This window comes from Phoca vitulina, unplaced genomic scaffold (genome assembly GCF_004348235.1).
Source record: "Phoca vitulina isolate PV1807 unplaced genomic scaffold, GSC_HSeal_1.0 scaffold1, whole genome shotgun sequence".
NCBI lineage: Eukaryota > Metazoa > Chordata > Mammalia > Carnivora > Phocidae > Phoca > Phoca vitulina.
In genome coordinates this window covers 9,265,424-9,281,546 of record NW_022589704.1, presented here as the reverse complement: position 1 = coordinate 9,281,546, position 16,123 = coordinate 9,265,424, and the positions used below count along the sequence as shown (strand labels likewise).

Below are 16,123 nucleotides of genomic sequence, written 5' to 3'. Positions count from 1 at the left end.
ACTTAATATTTTAATCAATTTATTGTTTAATACAAAAGAAATGCATTATACATTCTTGTTCATAAATTTTTAAACAAAATGGAAGTATGTCAAGGGAAAGAGCCCTGTTTATCACCTATCCCACAGCAGCTTCCAGTCAGGGTCCTATTAAGTATTTCCGGCATAGCCTTTCAGGTCTTATTCTATACATTTCTATGTATGGGTTCGTTACCTAAATATGCACTTTGTGCCTTGTTTTTTTAATAAATGGGATTATATTGTACATGCTGTTCTGCATTTTTCATTTTCTCTTATTTTAATAGTGAAAATCCTAGAGATCACCTTAATATAGATCTACTTCATTCTTTTTAAGAGCTACATGCTATTCCATAGAATCAATATACCGTAATTTTTAAACCATCCCTCCAGCCCCCATTGATGGACATTTAGGTTATATTCAGTTGTTCGCTTTACCAACAAGCTATGATAAGAATCATCTGTTTCCTTATACTTTTGCACATTTAAAAGTATTTGTCTCGTGTCAACAACCAAAAAAGTGGAATCGTGGAGGCAGAGGTTACTAATATTTACTTGTTTATACATCCTGCCAGATTGTCAAAGTAGCTGAACCAATATATTCTCTTAACAATATCAAATGAGATAAACCATCTCCCCACACCCAAACTTTGCAAAGGTGGTGGGTAAAGAGTTGCATCTTGTTTTAATGTGCATTTTCCTGATTCCATGGGAGATTGGACAGTATTTATTGGCCATTTGCCTCTTCTATGAATTGCTGGTTTATTTATTGCCAGTGTTACTCAGTTGACATGATTGTCGTTTCTTTAATGAGAAGGGAGAATTTGCTAAATATTCTGAAAGTTATACTCTCCTTGTCTCTGAAATTTGTTTATGGTGACTTGATCTTATTAAGGCTTAAAATTTACAGTGTAGGCTTATTATAGTATTGATTTTATAAGCTAGATGCACCCTCTGTTATAAATAATTAATGTGACGTGGAAAAGTTACTGGTGAATTCCATACACGATGTTCAGCCACAGCTCTTGAGCTCTTAAGATGGCAGATTCAAGTCTACCTTCACAGCAAGCCAAGTTCCTTCTCTTACATCTCAAAAAATGTTTTCTCTCTCAATTGTGGGGCAAAATTGTGCTTCCTTTGAAGCAACGTTAGCCTTTACAGCTTTTATCTGCTCCCTGAATATTCCTCTCTTTTGCTTTTTTACTTTCTGCTCAGAATGATTGTCTCATACTTTTCTTCCATGACAATTATTTAATTTTTAGTAATTTTTGCATTTCTTGTCATTTCTATTTTTTTTAAGTTGATTGTGTTTATTTGGGGGGATCTTAATTTGTTTCTGCAGCTCCGCAGCCTCCACTGTAAGCCACATTGTTTGTGTGTGTGTGTGTTTACCATCCCATCTTCAGGCTCTTGCTGTATTTATTGAGGTTTTTACGTGATTGTAAGTGCTTTGGGGAGGTTTTCTGCATCCTCCGGGTTATTCTTCCAGGTTGATTCTGTCCGCAGTTTGGTTTCTGTGCTGCTTTACTGGCTTTTTCACGTGCCCATGGTAGTTTTATATTCCGTTTCACTCGTGATGGACCCCCAACCTCCACTCTACACAGGCTTACTCTGGGTGAATGATTTCTTTCCCCGAAATGTCCAGTCTTATCGGAGACTGAATTTCTTCCCATCTGATCTACAGTTTGAGGGCTCTAGGTTTATTCTTACCCATTTTTCCTGAGGAAACTTTAATTAGTTAAACCATCCCTTCCCCCCTGATCTGTGCTAGCCCAGTGGTCATGTATGCAGGACCTGTTTCTCGAGCTCTCTCCTCCACTGTTGGCTGTGCGAGCCCCTCCTTAAGCCCCGCACACCATGCTGTGACAGGGACCACGGCTTCAGATGAACTTTTGATATCTGTTGAAGTAAATCTTTTCTTCTCTCCTCCCAAAGTGGCTTGGCCCTTTGCATCTCCAAATTGGCTTGTCAACATCCTGCCACGAATTTGTTTAGGATGGCATTGAATCTATAAATCAATTTGAAGAGAATTGATATCTTTATAACATTGTGTCTTCTATCTCATTACTATGGTATATTATTAATTAAAAAATATTTTCTAGTAAAATTTATATTTCTCTACCTAGAGGTCTTACACTTCTTCTGCTAGATTTATTCATAGATACTTGATATCTTTATGCTATCAAATCTACATAATTTAAAATCGATTTTCTAGCTGCTTGTTACTAAGATAAAAATAAAGGGAAACTTTGCCAAACTCTTGAATTCTAAGGACTTCTATGGAGATATATATGTATATATGTGGATTTACATGGATACATAATGTCAGTTTTGTTTCTTCTGATCTAATCCTTCTACTTATTATTCCTTTTTCTTGCCTTACTGCGTGGGCGAGGACTTTGTATATGGTGAACATGAGTACTGATAGTAATGATTCCGTCTTGATCCTAACCCCAAAGGGAAAGTTTTTTATCACTGCACAATTATGGGTGATGTTTGCCCTAGATTTCTTTTATAAAAAGGCTTTATAAAAGACTTAACAGATTAAAGAAGTTTTATATTGGCATCTGATACTTTCAACATGGGAGGTGTTTGTGGCCCTGTTTTCTGTTATTTCTGCCTGTTCTCACTCACACATTTTTTAAACAAACTTTTAATTTTGGAATAATTTTATATTTACAAAGAAGTTGCAGAGACAGTACAGATTCATTTCCTGTGACATTATCCCTCTGACATGACTGTGGTACATTTTTCAAAACTGAAAAACCAATATTGGTAACATCACTGTGCATTAAACCCTGGACTTTTTTTTCAGTTTCATCAGTTTTTCCATTGATACACATTTTCCATTAATACACATTAATATACTGTTCCACAATCCAATCCAGGACTCCACTTTGCATCTAGCCATCCTGTCACTTATTCACTTCTGGTGTGTGACAGTTTCTCAGTCTCTCCTTATCTTTCACGACCTTGACAGTTTGAAAAGTAGTGGTCAGGCATTTTGTAGACTGCTTTTTAACTTGCATTCATCTTGATGGTTTTCTCATGATTAGCCTGGGCTTACAGGTTTTACGAGAGCATACCAAGGAGGTGAAGGGCACAGAGGGTGTATCTAGCTTTTTAATTTAACAATAAAAAATATTGTTAAGCCAATCTCCTCCTCACATCACATCAGGGGATATATGCCAACCTGACTTATCACCAGGGAAGTTGACCTTGATCATTTAATGAAGGTGGTGTTTGCCAGGCTCCTCCACTATAAATTTACCATTTTCCCCTTTCCACAAAGAAAAGGGAAACATTCTGTTCTGTTCACAAAGATTATTTTGCTTGGTATCTTTGCGTACTAGCATTGTATTGGGAAAATTACTTTTAGGTAAAATCGAGGACTGCAATGAAGGTACGACTTTGGGAAGAGTTTCGGTTTGCTGCATCCAGGTACCTCCGGGAACACTTTAACACAAGTCAGGGTCTGAGAGCACCTCGGGGGAAGCCAGGTGGTTCCAAGACCAGAGCTGCCCCCTCCACTCCATTCTCACTGGGAAGATGTCTGGGGGTGGCTGGGACTCCGACTGGACCCTCCACCTCGTGTGGACTCCAGACTTCATTTCTGTCCCCCTCACCCTTTAAAGTTGTCAAACCCGAGGTTCTGATTCCCTAGGATCAACAAATGCCTCAAGTCAAAAGTGGTTCTGTGCTTGCTTGCCTCTCTGGTTTCTCCTTTCACCTTTACCTTTGCCTGGTTTCATCTCTTCAGTAACATTTTTAAATGCTTTTTAAAGCTGTCTTGCTTGTGAGAGTTGGGAGAGATTGGGGTTTTTGAATCCTGCCCCACCACACCAGGAATTTACAGCCATGGATTGCCTAGTTGATTAGCTGTCAGTTTTCAAAGTTTATTGCTTGAGGTTTGGTCGTGGTTCATGAATTTTTTTCTCTGAATGCTTTTAAGATTTTTCTCTTAGCCTTTATACTGTAATAAGTCTAGATTTGTTTGTTTCTTAAAATTTTTAAATTTTTTGTTTTTGTTTTGTGTTTATCCTTTTGGGGTTTCTAGACTTTCTTGAATTTGTGAGTTGATGTCTTTTGTTTTTTTGTTTATTGGGTTCTGTTTTTTTGGTTTTTGTTTTAATTGAAGTATAGTTGGTATATAATATTAGTTTCAGGTGTACAACATAGTGATTTGACATGTATATATGTTATGAAACGATCACCACAGTAAGTTTAGTTACCATCTGTCACCATACAAAATTCTTAAAATATTATTGACTATATTCTCTGTGCTGTACTTTACATCCCCTTGACTTACTTATTTTATAACTGGAAGTTTGTACCTCTTAATCCCCTTCACCCTTTTTACCCATTCTCCCACCTACCTCCTCTTGGGCAATCATCGGTTTGTTCCATGTATTTATGAGTCTGTTTCTGTTTTGTTGTGTTTATTCATTTGTTTATTTTTTAGATTCCACATGTAAGTGAAATCATATGGTACTTGTCTTTCTCTGACTTATTTTACTTAACATAATACTCTCTAGGTCCATCCATGTCATTGAAAAATGACAAAATTTCCTTCTTTTTATAGCTGAATAATATTCCATTATATAACATATATATATATATATATATATATATATATATATATACCAAATCTTCCTTATCCATTCCTCTATTGATGGAAACTTACGTTGTTTTCGTATCTTGGCTATTGTAAACAATGCTGCAATGAACATAAGGTGCACATATCTTTTTGAATTAGTATTTTCATTTTCTTCAGATAAATACCCAGAAGTAGAATTGCTTGGTCATATGGTATTTCTATTTTTAATCTTTTGAGGAAACTCCATACTCTTTTTCATAGTGGCTGTACTAATTTATATTCCCACCAACAGAGAATAAGTGTTTCTTTTTCTCCACATCCTCACCAACACTTGTTATTTCTTGTCTTTTTGATTCTAGCCATTCTGACAGGTGTGAGGTGACCTTTCATGGTTTGGATTTGCACTTACCTGAAGATTAGTGATGTTGAGCATCTTCTCCTATGTCTGTTGGCCATCTGTCTGTCTTCTTTGGGAAAATGTCTATTCAGGTCCTCTGTCCATTTTTTAATTGGATTGCTTGTTTTTTTCTGGTGTTGAGTTGTAGGGATTCTTTATGTTTTAGATACTAATCGCTTATGGAATATATCATTTGCAAATATCTTCTCCCTTCACTAGGTTGCCTTTTGTAGATGGTTTCTTTCACTGTACAAAAGTTTTTAGTTTGAGGTAGTTCCCAATTGTTTAGTTTTGCTTTTGTTGCCCTTTCCTAGAGACAGATCCAAAAAAATATCATTAAGACCATTTGTGGCACCTGGCTGTCTCAGTCGGTAGATTATGTGACTCTTGATCTCAGGGTCATGAGTTCAAGCCCCATGTTGGTCATAGAGTGTACTTAAAAAAAAATATTGTTAAGCCAATGTCCAAGAGTTTACTACCTATTTTTTTTTAGGAGTCTTATGTTTTATGTCTTACATTTAGGACTTTAATCCATTTTGAGTTTATTTTTGTGTATGGTGTAAGATAGTGTCCAGTTTCATTCTTTTGCATGTAGCTGTCCAGTTTTCCTAGCACCATTTATTGAAGATACTGTCCTTTCCCCATTGTATATTCTTGCCTCCTTTGTCATAGATTACTTGGCTGTATAAGTGTGGGTTTATTTTCAGGCTCTCTATTCTGTTCCATTGATCTTTCTATTTTTGTAGCCAGTACCATACTGTTTTGATTATCATAGCTTTGTAGTATATCATGAAATCTGGGATTGTGATGCCTCCAGCTTTGTTATTCTTTCTCAAGATTGCTCTGGCTACTTGGGGTCTTTTGTGGTTCCATGCACATTTTCGGATTATTTGTTTTAGTTCTGTGAAGAATGTTGTTGGTATTTTGATAGGAATTATATTGAATCTGTATATTGCTTTGGGTAGTATAGAAATTTTAACATTAATTTTTTCGATCCATGACCACAGTACATCTGTCCACTTATTTGTGTCATCTTTAATTTCTTTCATCAGTGTCTTATAGTTTTCAGAGTACAAGTCTTTCACCTCCTTGGTTAAATTTATTCCTAGGTATTTCATTATTTTTGGTGCAATTGTAAACAGGGTTGTTTTCTTAATTTCTCTTTCTGTTAATTTATTATTAGTGTATAGAAAATACAACAGATTTCTGTATATTAATTTTGTATCCTGCAACTTTACCAAATTTATTTATTAGATCTAATAGTTTTTTTGGTGGAGTCTCTAGGGTTTTCTATATATACTATCATGTCATCTGCCAACAGTGACAGTTTTACTTCTTTACCAATTCAGATGCTTTTTATTTCTTTTTCTTGTCTGACTGCTATAGTTTAGGACTTCCAGTACTACGTTGAACACGAGTGGCAAGATAGGGGACATCCTTACCTTATTCATGATCTTAGAGGAAAAAGCTTTTAGCTTTTTACTATTGAGCATGATGTTAGCTGTGGGTATGTAATTTATGCCCTTTATTATGTTCAGGTATGTTCCCTCTAACCCTACTTTGTTGAGATTTTTTCATCATAAATGGATGTTGAGTTTTATCTAATACTTTTTCTGCATCTGTTGAGATGATCGTAAGACTTGTATCCTTCATTTTATTAATGTGTGTTTCATGTTGATTGATTTGCTCATATTGAACCACCTTTGTGTCCCACTTGATCATGGTGTATGATCCTTTTAATGTATGTTGAATTAGGTTTGCTAATTATTGAGGACTTTCATTTATCTGGTATTTAAAGCAGAAATATAGTAGTCTTAAAATGATTTAGGGTGATTTGAAAATTTTAAAAATGTATTGGAATGGTTTATTTAATATGGATATTTTCTGTTCTTTGAAGGTTTGCTGAAAATTGTCTTTAAAACTATTTGAAACTGATATTGTAGTGGGGGGAGAGGGCAGGGTGATTTTGCAGCTTCTCCATGTTTAAAGAGTAATATAATGTAGTGATTAAATAGTGTGCTATTTAATGCTGGCCAGGAGGGAAGGTTGGAGCTCAGGGGATAGGTAGGAAGTTTGGGGAAGGGTGCTCTGAACCCTAGCTCTGCCACTACATAGATGTAAAATGTGTCCCCTCAGGATTTTAAAGATATTTTCTTACAGATCATGAGGTCTACCATACGGTCTGGCGAAGTATATATTTTATCAGTATGAAATAACCTACATTCTTTGTAATGCTTTTCAACATCTATTTGCTTCTGATTTTAGGTTTGCTACAAAGCATTCTTTGCATTTGTTTAGTGTGTCTTTTCCAATCCCTTTATTTTCAGTCTTCTTGAGCTGTTTAATTTTTTATATGCCCCTTATAAATAGAATATAATGTATATAAAAATTAACCCAGGTGGATTAAAGTCTTGAATGTAAGACCTGAAACCATAAAATTCCTAGAAGAAAACATAAGTGGTAAGCTCCTTGATACTGGTCTTGGTGTTGAATTTTTGTATTTGATCCAAAAGCCAAGGCAACAAAAGCAAAAATAAACAGATGGTATACATCAAATTAAAAAGCTTCTGCACAGCAGAGGCGCCTGGGTGGCTCAGTCGTTAAGCGTCTGCCTTCGGCTCAGGTCATGATCTCAGGGTCCTGGGATCGAGCCCCGCATCGGGCTCCCTGCTCGGCGGGAAGCCTGCTTCTCCCTCTCCCACTCCCCCTGCTTGTGTTCCCTCTCTCGCTGTGTCTCTCTCTGTCAAATAAATAAATCTTTAAAAAAAAAAAAAAAGCTTCTGCACAGCAAAGGAAACCATCAATCAACAAAATGAGAAGGCAGCCTGCTGAATGGGAGAAAATATTTGCAAATCATATATTCGATAAGGGGTTAATATCTAAAATACATAAAGAACTCTACTCAATAGCAAAAAACCAATATGATTTAGTGAAGTATTTTTTTTAATTTTTATTGTTATGTTAATCCCCATACATTACATCTTTAGTTTTAGATATAGTGTTCCATGATTCATTGTTTGTGCATAACACCCAGTGCTCCATGCAGAACGTGCCCTCCTCAATACCCATCACCAGGCTAACCCATCCTCCCACCCCCCTCCCCTCTAGAACCCTCAGTTTGTTTTTCAGAGTCCATCGTCTCTCATGGTTCTTCTCCCCCTCCGATTTCCCCCCCTAAAAATTGGCAGAGGCTCTAAATAGACATTTTTCCCAAAAATGACATACAGATGGCCAACAAACTCATGAAAAGATGCTCAACATCACTAATTATCAGGGAAATGCAAATCCAAACCTCAATGAGATATCACCTCACACCTGTCAGAATGGCTAATACCAAAAAGACAAGAAATTGCAAGTGTTGGTGAGGATGTGCAGAAAAGGGAACACTTGTGCACTATTAATAGGAATGTAAATTGGTGCAGCCACTATTTAAAACAGTATGGAGGTTCCTCAAAAAATTAAAAATAGAGCTACCATATATATGATCCAGCAATTCTACTTCTGAGTATTTATCTGAAGAAAACAAACATGCTAATTTGAAAAGATATATTGGGGTGCCTGGGTGGCTCAATCAGTTAAGCGGTTGCCTTCAGCTCAGGTCATAATCCCAGGGTCCTGGGATCGAGCCCCATGTTGGGCTCTCTACTCAGCAGGAGGCCTGCTTCTCCCTCTCCTTCTGCTGCTGCTCCCCCTGCGTGTGCCCTCTCTCTCTCTCTGTCAAATAAATAAATAAAATCTTTTAAAAAAAAGAAAGAAAAAAGAAAAGATATATTCACTCCTATGTTCCTTGCAGTATTATTTACAAAAGCCAAGATAGGGAAACAACCTAAGTGTCTATTGATAGATTAATAGATAAAGAAGATAGGACATATATGATATATATTATATAATATAATAAATTTGACATGTATAGTATATAATATATAATATAATACTACTCAGCCATGAAAAAGAAGGAAATCTTGCCATTTGTGACAATGTGGATGGACCTCAAGAGTATTATGCTAAGTGAAATAAGTCAGACAGAGAAAACCAAATACCGTATGATTTCACTTATATGTGGAATCTACAAAACAAAACAAAGAAACAAAAAAAACCTTCATAAATACAGAAAGAAGATTTGTGGTTATTAGAGGGGGTTGAGGGTAGGCAAAATGGATGATTGGGACAATTGTATGGTGATGAATAGTAACTAAACTTATTGTGGTGAGTTTGTCGTGTATATAAATATCAAATTATTGTGTTGTATACCTTAAATTATGAAATATCATATACCAATTTTAGATCAATAAAAAATACATATAGCTGAATTTTATTTCCTATCCAATATACATATTCTTATATTTTATGTCAGTTTATTCCATTAATGTTTATTTCAATCACTACTATGTTTATATTTATTCTTACTATCTTAGTTATTACTCAATATTTACAAGAATTTCTTCTTATTCTCTCACCCTCTTTCTTACCTGTTTTTGGATTGATTGCATTTCCTTTGTTCCATATTTTTTCCTCCAATACATTGGAAGTACTGCCTTTTTTTTTAGTTGAAATTCAATTGTTAATAAACATACTTAGTCTTATATTATACTCTCAATGTCTGGAGTTATTTGATATCTTTTCCTAAGCTAAAAACTGGAACTTGATTTTCTTTTTCTCATCCCTCTTCCTATGCCCTCCATGAACTTTTTGAGTCTGAAAATGTCTTCATTGTACTTTTATACATAAATGAACATTTGGGCATATTTAGAATTAAGGTTTAAAATGGTTTTTCACTTAAAATTTTGGACATTTTTCTTCATTGTTTTCCTGCATTCAGTGTTGCATATGAAAATTCCAACTTCCATCAGATTTTCACTCCTTGTGGGTAAGTTGCTTTTCTTTCTGGAACCATTATGATTTGTTATCCTTGATGTTCTAGATTTCACCATAATACATCTAGGTATGGGTTTTAAATATTCATTTTCTGCCCTTGAGGAGCCTTTTTAATATTAAAGTTCTAGCTTTCTCTGACTGACTTATTTCATTTGGCATAATACTCTCTATCTCCATTCATGTTGTAGCAAATGGCAAGATTTTATTGTTTTTTTTATGGCTGAGTAATATTTCATTATATATGTCACACCTTCTTTATTCATTCATCAGAAGATGGACATTTGGGCTCTTCCCATAATCTGGCTGTTGTTGATAATGCACAGAGAAAGACAAATCATATGATTTCACTCATATGTGGAATTTAAGAAACAAAACAAATGAACATGGTGGGGGGGGATAAAAGGAGAGGAAAACCAAGAAACAGACTCTTAACTATAAAGAATAAACTGGTGGTTAAGTGGGGGACGGTGGGGAAGAATGAATTAACTAGGTGAAGGGGATTAAGGAGGGCATTTGTTGTGATGAGCACTGGGCATTGTATGAAAGTGCTGAATCACCAAATTCTACACCTGAATCTAATGTATGTTAACTAACTGGAATTTAAACAAAAACTTTTTTAAAAAGTTCTAGCTTGCATTCTGAAAATCGTTTTTCCTCTTTTTATTTGATTTTTTTTGTTCTCATTCTTTCTCCTCTCCTTCTAAAACTCCCTTTGGCAGAAAGTCAAAACATCAGATTACACAATATATCTTATTTTTTTCATAGTTTCCACATCTTTTTTCTTACATTCCAGAAAAAAAAAGTAACTAATTAACTTTTTGACTGAGTCTATTCAACTGTTAACATGCCTACTTTTATTTTTTAAAACAGTTTTAATGAGGTATAATTTACATACTATAAAATTCACCTGTTTTAAGTGTACAATTCAATGATTTTTAGCAAATTTATAGAGTTCGGCAACTATCACCACAATCCAAGTTTAGAACATTTCATTACCTCACAGAGTTTGCTCATGGTTGTTTGTAGTCAGTCCCTATTCCTATCCCCCAGCCCCAGGTAACTACTAATTTACTTTCTGTCTCTGTAGATTCATCTTTTCTGGACATTTCATATAGATGGAATCATATCATATGTGGTCTTGCACATCTGACTTCTTTCACTGAGCATAATATTCTTGAGGTTCATTCATGTTGTAGCGTGTGTTCATGTTTTGTTCCTTGTTATTGCTGAGTAATACTCCATTGGATGGACCTACCACATTTTATTTATCCATTTACCTGTTAAGGGACATTGGATTTTTTCCACTTCTTGGCTATTATGGAAAATGCTTCCATGAATATTTGCATATTTGTATGAACAGGTTTTCATTTCTAGGTTGATACTTAGGAGTGAAATTTTTGGGTCATATGGTAATGTTATGCTTAACTTTTTAAAAACCTATCTTACAGTGTTTCCAAAGATTCCCACGAGCAGGGTATAAGGGTTCCAGTTTTTCCACAATCTTGCTAACTATGTCTTTGATTATAGCCAATCCAGTAAGTATACATTGGTATCTCATTTTGGTTTTAATTTGCTTTTTCCTAGTTACTAATGATGTTGGGCATCTTGTTATGTGTTTGTTACCTTCCACATATCTTTTTGAAGAAATAGCTATTCAAATCGTTAGCCAATCATTTAATTGGGTTGTTTGTCTATTGAGTTGTAGGAATTCTTAATGTATCTGTGTACGAGTCATTCATTAGAAATATGATTGGCTAATATTTTCTCCCACTCTGAGATTAGTCTTTTATTTTCTTAATGGTGTCTTTTGAAGCACAAATGACTTAAGTTATTTGAATTCCAATTTACCAATTTATTCTTTTATGGATAGTGCTTTTTGGGTTTTTTTTAAAGATTTTATTTATTTATTTATTTGAGTGAGAGTAAGAGTGAGAGAGATCACAGAAGGAGAGGGAGAAGCAGACTCCCCACTGATCAGAGAGCCCAACTAAGGGCTCGATCCCAGGACCCTGGGATCATGACCTGAGCTGAAAGCAGATGCTTAACCCACTGAGCCACCCAGGCTCCCCTGGATCATGTTTTTTGATATGGTAGCTACCTTTTAGTCTAACCCAAAATCACAAATATTTTCTATCTATTCTTTGAAAAGCTTTATCATTATCTCTTGTACACAGGATACTACATAATCTGTGGGACCCAGTGAAAAATGAAAGTGGAGGGACCCTTGTTCAAAAATCATTATGAATTTCATAACAGTGAAAGCAAGGCATTAAACCAAGTACAGGGCCTTGTGTGACTGCATAAGATGCATGCCTCTGAATTTGGCTCTTATATTTAGATCTATGACCCCTTTTGAGTTGATTTTTGTCTAGGTGTGAGGTGAGGGTATAAATTAATCTTTCTGTATGTGGATATTTAAATATCCTAGCACCATTTGTCGAAAAGACTTTTCTCATTGAATTGCCTTGGTACTTCGAAAATCAATTATAAGGGTTTATTTTTCACTCTCAATTCTAGTCCATTGATCGACGTATCTATTTTTATGCTAGTGCTGTAACTGTCTTGATTAATGTGGCTTTATAATAAGCCTCAAATTCAGGAAGTATAAATCCTTCAACTCTGTTCCTCAAGACTATTTTGGCTATTCTGTATCCTTTGTATTTTCACATAAATTTTTGGATCAACTTCTCAGTTTCTGGAACAAATCTTGCTGGGATTTTGATAGGAATTTCACTGAATCTATAGATCAATTAGGGGAGAATTGCTATCTTAAAAATATTGTTTTCCAATCCATGAACATGGAATGTTTCTATTTATTTTGATCTTTAATTTTTTAGAACACTTCATTTATTTGAGAGAGAGAGAGAGAGAGAGAGAGCTCACACAAGGGGGGGAGGGGCAGAAGGAGAGGAAGAAGCAGACTCCCTGATGAGCAGGGAGCCTGACATAGGGTTCAATCCCAGGACCCTGGGATCATGACCTGAGTTGAAGGCACATTTAACCAACTGAGCCACCCAGGCACCCCTGATCTTTAATTTCTTTTAGCAATGCTCTGTAGTTTTCAGCATGTAAGACTTGCTTTTTGTTAAATTTATTCCTAAATATTTAATTCTTTTGCCTACCTTTATTTTTTAATTTGAAAACTCAACTTTTAAATTTCTAAATTTCCTGGTTGTTTTATAGACACAATATTATCTCATAAGCTGTGAGAGTATGAAATATACTTACTCTTTATAAAGTCTTGCTTTGTTGGCTCTATTATTCGTATTTCCTCTGATGTTACCAAAAAAACAGTAAAGAAGGATCTGAAAGGACCTGGGTGGAACCCTGATGCACTTCACTAAGCCAATGTTAACAGCCTGGGGTATTTCCTTTCCCAAACTTTACACACAAATGCAAGATTTTTATTACTTTAATTTGTATAAAAATGGAATCATAATATATTAATCTGAACTTGATGTTTTTATTTATCAATAAAACTACGCCCTTCCATCCAAATTACTAGAAATAAATAACTACATACTATTCCAACAGTATGGATTTGCCATAATCTCTGCAACCATTCAGCTGAATGGACAATCAAGTTGTTTTCAGGTTTGGGGGGTCTTACTAATTCCCTTTTAAAATAATTTAGCGATATATTTATATGCTTTTTTCCTCCTTTTGTTTGTTGATGTACTAAATTATCTAAAGAGATTTCCTAATGTTGAACCATCTTTACTCATTTCATTATTTAACTTTTCTTCCTCTTTTTTTTCCTTACTATGATGGTTTCATGATTTTTAGGCTAAAATTTTTTATTATTGATCTTTTTATTAATTGAAGTATAATTAACATACAATTTTATATTAGTTTCAGGCATACGGTGTATTGGTCCAACAATTCTATACATTATTCAGTGTTCATCATGATAAGTGTAGTCGTCATGTGTTACCATATAACATTATTACAATATTACTGACTGTATTCCCTTTGCTGTACTTTTCCTCTCCGTGACTTATTTATTTTATAACTGGAAGTTTGTACCTCTTAATCCCCTTTACCTATTTCACCCATTCCATCACCTACCTCCCCCTGGCAACCACCAATTTGTTCTCTGAATTTAAAAGTCTGATTTTTTGTTTCGCTTTGTTTTTTAGATTCCACATGTAAGTGAAATCATTTGGTACTTGTATTTTTCTGTCTGACTTATTTCACTTAGCATAATACTCTCATCAACATGAGTGAACCTAGAGAACCAACATTTAAAAGAATGGCAAGATCTCATTCTTTTAAAAATTAAAAATAGAAATACCACATGATCCAGTAATTCCACTACTGAGTATTTACCCAAAGAAAACAAAAACACTAATTCAAAAAGATAAATGCACCCCTACATTTATTGCAGCATTATTTATAATAGTCAAGATATGGAAGCAGCCCAAGTGTCCATTGATAGATGAATGGATAAATAAGATGTGGTGAATATTTACAATGGAATATTACTCCTCCTCTATTTCTGAAATAGTCTCTAACCACAAGGTCTATATTATCTTTGATCCAACACATTACTTGTTTTCTTTTGTAAAATCTGTGGATGGTTTATTTTCTTTAACCTGCAGCCTGTTCAGCATCTACTTATAATTTATTGAGACTTCTTTTGTGGCCAAGATTATGATTCAGATTGATACACATTTCACAGACTGGGAAAAAATGGTGTGTTCCTTGTTTTTAGGTCACAAGATTAAATGATAAATTATTCTTGCTAATTTATCCAGAGCCTGTATACTTTTCAAATATTTTATTTATTTATTATGAGAGAGAGAGAGAGAAAGAGCTGCGGGGAGGGGCAGAGGGAGAAAGAGAGATAGAATCTCAAGCAGACTCCCCAGTGAGCACAGAGCCCTACTCAAGGCTCAATCCCACTACCCTGAGATCATGACCTGAGCCAAAATCAAGAGTCGGATGCTTAGCCAACTGAGCCACCCAGGAGCCTCCAGAGCATGTATTTTTTGATCATTTTTTGAATATGTGAAGAGTCAAAAACTAGAGGTGAAATGTTTTTCAACATCCATAAAACATTTGTTCCATTATCTGTTTCTTGATTTTTGCTTTGATATGGTTATGAATACCCTTATTTTTTGTTTTGTTTACATTTGAATACCATAATTTGCCTATCTTTGATTTTAACAAGTTTTGTGTCACTTTGTCTTTTTTGTGTCTCTTCTTGGATTCCATTTTTCATCTGTGCCTTTCAATATCATCTATTTTTTTTGGCATTTCCATTTAATATTTTAAATAATATATTTTCATATGTGTATTTTTTCTGTTTTAACTTTTTTTTTTTAAGATTTTTTATTTATTTATTTGACAGAGAGAGACAGTGAGAGAGGGAACACAAGCAGGGGGAGTGGGAGAGGGAGAAGAAGGCCTCCCACAGAGCAGGGAGCCCAATGTGGGGCTCGATCCCAGGACCCTGGGATCATGACCTGAGCCAAAGGCAGACGCTCAACAACTGAGCCACCCAGGTGCCCCTCTGTTTTAACTTTTAGAACTCCTCTCCTATTGTTTTCCTTGTTTTTTCTCTCAAAAAAATGCAAGCTATGTTTTCTTTTTATTCTATTTTATAGCATTTCATAGGGTTTTGTAGGGTCTGATTTCAGTAAACCTGTGATTTCTAGAATAATTTTCTGCATATAGACCCGGTACATATTTTGTTAGATTAATACCTAAATATTTCACATTTTTTGTGCTATTGTAAATGGTAGTGTTTTATTTTATTTCAAATTCTAATTTTTCAATGCTGGTATATACAAAATCAATAGATCATTGTATATTAACCTTGTGTCCAATGACCTTGCTATAGTTACCTATTCAAGGAGATTTTTTTTTTTTTTTGGTAATTATTTGAGATTTTCTACATAGACAATTATTTAATTTGCAAATAAAAACAATTTTATTTCTTCCTTCCCAAATTCTAATGTTAATTTTTTTGGATTTTTTTTTTTTTTTTTTTTTTTGCACTAACTGCCTTCTAGTAAGATGTTGAATAGGAGTAATAAAAGGGACATCTTTGCCATGTTCCTGATCTTAGGGGAAACTGTGCAGTTCTCTGCAGTATAACATTAGCTATAGGGTTTTTTGAAGATGTTCGTCCTCAAGTTGAAGAAGTTCCTCTCTATTTTTAGTTTGCTGAGAGTTTTTACATGAATGGGTGTTGGATTTTGTCAAGTGACTTTTCTGCATCAATTGATATCATT

General features: G+C 34.8%; 1 protein-coding gene across 6 annotated transcripts in view; it reads left to right on the top strand.

Moving 5' to 3' along the window:
- The window catches only part of SP100 (SP100 nuclear antigen), a 96,515-nt gene that overhangs the window by 821 nt on the left and 79,571 nt on the right, over positions 1 to 16,123 (top strand). The window lies entirely within an intron of this gene.